This window comes from Cryptomeria japonica, chromosome 7 (genome assembly GCF_030272615.1).
Source record: "Cryptomeria japonica chromosome 7, Sugi_1.0, whole genome shotgun sequence".
Classification (NCBI taxonomy): domain Eukaryota; kingdom Viridiplantae; phylum Streptophyta; class Pinopsida; order Cupressales; family Cupressaceae; genus Cryptomeria; species Cryptomeria japonica.
In genome coordinates, this window is record NC_081411.1 from 294960211 (window position 1) to 294965480 (window position 5270).

Here is a 5270-nt window from a genome sequence, read left to right on the forward strand (position 1 = left end):
TTATATGTTGGAATCAATCTCCTCTTCAATGGTTAAATCCTTGACTTGAATGCAACACCTAATCTTGAAGGGAGACTTGAGAATGTTCAATGCTGAAAAAGATTGCTTGAATGCTCTTGAATGCTTGATCACTTATGCAACTTAAATCTATCCAACTTCGGCCTATCCAACTTATGCAAATAAGAGGATGAATGCCCCTTAAATACATGTTAGTGGATTTGAATTTAAGCTCCCATTAAAATGTCACCTTATTCAACCATAAGCTGCTACTTCCTAAACCTTAAAAAAGTTGTCAAGAAAATGAAGGAAACAAGTGCACATATCTGAGTACCATTAACTGTAAAAGTTGGAATTCACTGAACAAAGAATACTACTACCTATTTTCTAGGTCATTGAATTAGGGGATTTGTTCCATTTGCATTATTATCATACAAGAATGATGGAAACATAAAGTTTCTAATGAAACCTAAATACGGCTTAACATGGACACAAAAAAGCAGTAGATAGTAGCACCTCTTTAAAATTTGTGTAAAAAGGATATGTGAACCACATGTTTTAGAATTGGAACAAGCTCTTTGGTCTCCTTCATATAATACTAATGTAGAGTGTTATCTACCAAAGATCTGTGAGTTCCATCTTGAATGATCCCATGAATGTTGGTTTGCTGAATTAGCCAATTAGGTGGGATCTTAAGATCTTACCAAGTTTTTCTACATAATTGTTTATTTCCTTTCCTTTTGTTTCCCAAAATGCATAGATCATTGGAATTCTGAATCTATCAAATTGGTTTCAAATTTTTACCATAAGAACTACTAACCCATCTACCATATTTTATTGAATCTTCCTACACCTCTTTTCCCTTAAGGGGAGTTAATGGTGTTGAAATGCCCAACAAGTTTAAGAAAAGTATGAGAGTGAGCTAGCACCCAATCTTTAGGTTCTTGAATGAATTGGTGATTAGTGTTGCCTTGCGAAGGAATGTAAGCATTGGCAATATAGAAAATCCAATTCCTTTTCGAACAAATTCATCAAGAAAATGTGTTCGAAGATTCAGAGTGGTGTGTGAAGGGGACATAGCTTTATGCATCCACTAAATTTCTATCTTCTTACTTGCATAGAAATAGAGATTTTTACAACCCCAAGCTCTTGTGTATTTAGCTTCGATAATGTTTTCTACTCTTGTAGTTTCCTGGACAAGTACCGTATCAATCTGATTGACTTTTATTTTCTTGTGCAAGAGGCGTTGCCTATTAGGGTATAGCAAAAAGAAAAGAATGTACCCCTCAAAAATTTGCATTATTTGCAAGATACAATTATGAAGCAATGCTAGGAAACTGCTAAGAAAACAGATTCAACCCTTTTAGTATTTTTTCTCCTTTTCTTGAAACCAAAGAGAAACCAGAAGAAACGGATCGATAAAAAAATGTTCACACAATATTTGCCCTAAAAACTATGGAGTTTATTTGATGCAAATAAGTAATGGGAAAAAATATTGACGTGAACCTTAAGAATGATTGGTTGTTAAAATTTTATTTAATCACCATTTAAGGATGCTCCTTGGGCTATAGTAGCTTGGCAAACAATTTTGGGTGCCTTCTTCCTTGAGCTCTCATGCATCTACTATGCTTCTTCAATGCTAAAGGAGCAACAATCCCACTTTTGCAATAGGATAACTAGACACATATCCTAGCTTACAGTAGGAAAAATAAATTAATTGATGATGTGTTAATGAATCAATCCTCACATCTGCACCAAGGCCTCCCATCATAATTATTTGAATGGATTTATATGCCATATAAAATATACCTACTTGTTGATGGAAATGTTGCAGCTAAAGAAATAGAAATAGCTGCAATGGTTGCTAAACTCAGTTATAGGATATGAAAAGACAACCTTGAAAAAGATTAGATGAAAAAGAGAATTTTTCATCCACAAAAGATGGCTACCTCTCACTTTGCATGCGAAAAAAAAAACCTCAATCACCAACTATTCATCTCAAGCAAGATGGGCATACCCTAAGCTTGAAGAAACCACCACTTTAATCAATTGTTCTTACTATAAAAAGATATTAATAATTCCTGCAATTGCTGACAAACACATTATATCTTGTACATTCTCTCGTATAGGAACTCACATTTTTTTCTTTGAAATTCTGTAGAGATCAATTACAGGCCACCGATGTTTGAGTTTCAAATCTTCATGATATAGATTAGCAATATTTAAAACCAGTTTCTGATTGGCTGCAGAAAAAAAACTTTAATCAAGCAGATGTTGTGGGCCTTGAGCTCTACTTTTTTGGTTATTATCCCAAAAAGGAAGGAGTTGATCGATTGGCCTTTTTCAGCCCATTGCTTTGTGTAGTGTGATTTATATAATTATAACTAAACTAATTGTTGAGAGGCTCAAGTCATGGCTCTCTTTGTTGATTTCGGAAGAGCAAGGAGGTTTTATCGTGGAAAGACATATTTTGGACGGAGTAGTGATTGCTTGTGAAGCTATTCATTCAATGGCTAAGTCTAAGGCAAAATCCATGTTTATCAAATTCGATATGGCTAAGCTTATGACAAGGTTAGTTGGCAATTCTTGTGTAAGGATCTCATTGCTTTTGGGTTTGGTACTGACGGGGTGAGGTGGACGATGAGTTGTGTTACTTCTTCCTCTTTCTCAATTATCATCAATGGTGAGCTTTTTGAGTTATTTGGGGCTTCTAGGGGTCTCAGGCAAGGAGATCCCTTATCTCCCTACTTGTTTATTATTATGGTTGAAGGCCTTGGTATATTTATTAAGTTTTACATTTCCCAATGGTTGATTCAAGGTTAGAATTGGGGTTATGGGCTGCCTCCTCAATCCCAATTGCAATTTGTAGATGATATTGTTTTATTGGGAGTTGATTGAATATAGGAAGTCGCTAATTTCAGATAGACTGTGGGCATTTATTTAGCTGCCTCGAGTCAAAAGACTAATGAGCACAAGTCCTGTATTTATTTATTTAATACCCCTAACCTATTCAAAGAAGGATTGTAAAAGTTTTGAAATTCCAAGTTGGGACTCTTCCTTTGGTTTATCTTAGCATTCCTTTGACTGTTGGTAGATAGCTTAGAAGATACTAGCAAGAGGAGTTGGATAATTTATGGAGAAGGATAAATTAGTGGACTCATTAGTGGCTTTCCACTGCTGGTAAGGTGACTCTTCTTCAATTTGTGATCCAATCCCTTCCCATTTATAGAGGTTTGGCCCAGGTGACTCCTAGGTACTCCATAAAGGAATTTGATGCTCTTTCACGTCAATTCCTCTGTAGTGGTAATTTGACGAACCTCTAAATGAAGTTTAATGAAGTGAGAGTTTGTTTGTCGGACGAAAAAAGAAGGGGTGCTTGGTCTCCTAACTGTGGCAATGAATGGCCAAGTTTTGCCTACTAAATTATATTGGTGATGGTGTATCTGTCAGGATTAGCTTTGGGCTAGAATTCTTTCAAATAAGTATCTCAGAGGAATGGTGTATCTGTTTAGATCAACTTTGGGCTAATAAATTATATTGGTGATGGTGTATCTGTCAGGATCGGCTTTGGGCTAGAATTCTTTCAAATAAGTATCTCAATACCCTTTAGAAGGGATTGGCTCCTTCATTTGGCACACTTTGAAGACTGGGGCTAAGCTTATTAAGCAAAAGCTTTTTGGGATCCATTGCAAGGGCTTGGAAGCTCTCTTTTGGTTCTCATACAAATCCTTAGATTGAGTACATCCTTAGATTTTGTTGTTTTCTCTCATATTCCTCGTGAGTGGAATTCAGTGGCGAATTGTTTGGCCAAATGGGCCTCTGATCATAGGGACCAGGGACCAGTTACCTATAAATCATTCAAATTTGTTGGACCAACTTGTGCTAGGTGAGAGTTATGTAACTTCTTGTTCTTTGTTGACCGTTTGACCTAGTTTATGTAGTTTGTTCCTTATGATTAGTAAATTTTTATCCTTTAAAAAAAAAACGATATGATTGCTTTTTAAAGAATTTTTAGCCTAACATTTATGCTAGGAGTTATATGTTCATGAATAGTTAGTAGATCTAACTCCAGATAGAATGAGGATCTATTATATGTTCATTCCCCTAGATAGTCATCAATACAGTCAGCAATCAACAGTTACCATAAACTTTCGCTTTTATGGTCAGCACTTAGAAGCTAGAAGTTTCCATGCCTAAGGCAAGGGTCCCATGGAGGGGGCTTAAGCTCTATTTTTAAGGAAGAGGCGGTCCCATGAAAAAAATATTTTTTGGCTACAAGATTAATTAGAATCTTTTCCTAAAAAATATAGCCCCTTAAACTTAAGTTAATTGCACTACAAAGTTCATGACATCCTTAAATTTAGAAGCTGAAATTTTTAAGCTGAAATGCAAAACAAAATTCATGGGATCTCCAGCTTTAAAATATTCTTAAAAAAGCTCAGCAGCTCCAGCTCTATTTTTTTGGAAGCCCCCTCCATAATACCCCACCCTAAGTAAAACCAAACTCAAACCCACTGTTCTCGTGCTGAGGAAGTTCGCTGAAGCCTCTAACATGTATGATCGCACAAAAGAACAAGTTTCCTCACATGAAACATGGTTATCGCAGGTTACAAATGACATGCTTGTCCTCACAAGGAGATTGCACTGTTTCCATAACATCACAAAGAACAGGGCAATTTGATCAGAAGTTGTAGTTGGAAATGCTCTGGTAGTCATGCATTCAAAATGTGGAAGCATAGACAAAGGTATGTGAACAATTTGACAGACTACTTCAACGAAAAGCGCATCTAGTGTAGTGGTATCATAGTACCCTCCCACGGTACTGACCGGGGTTCGATTCCCCGGATGCGCATATTTTTTATTCGGCATTGATACCCTTTTATAACTCGCATGTTTACCAATTTGAGTTTTTCTTAATTTCGTTTTCCAAACATGAAGAAACTTGTTCTCATGGACTGATTCACAAAGTGGATTTGTTGAAAAGGCTATAGAAACTTTCAAGCAAATGCAATTGGCAGCTCTAATGCCAGACTCCAGAATTTTTGCCTGCAACTTCCTAGCCTGTGCTAAATGGGATCTTTGGAACAGGGCATGGACGTCCATTAAAGCATAAGGGATAGAGGAAATTTTTAAGATGTTGTACTTCAACTGTTCTGTTAAACATGTATGCAACGTGTTGAACCGTAGACAGGGTACGCGAACTGTTTGACAAAATGTCTCAAAAAAAATTCCATAATTGCAGGATATGCACAAAAATATAGTGTAATTAATAT

General features: G+C 36.2%; 1 non-coding gene across 1 annotated transcript; it reads left to right on the top strand.

Moving 5' to 3' along the window:
* The first annotated feature begins 4778 nt into the window (after positions 1-4778).
* Positions 4779-4849, top strand: TRNAG-CCC (transfer RNA glycine (anticodon CCC)). The gene has a single exon. It is a non-coding gene; the product is annotated as a tRNA-Gly (tRNA).
* Positions 4850-5270: the final 421 nt, after the last annotated feature.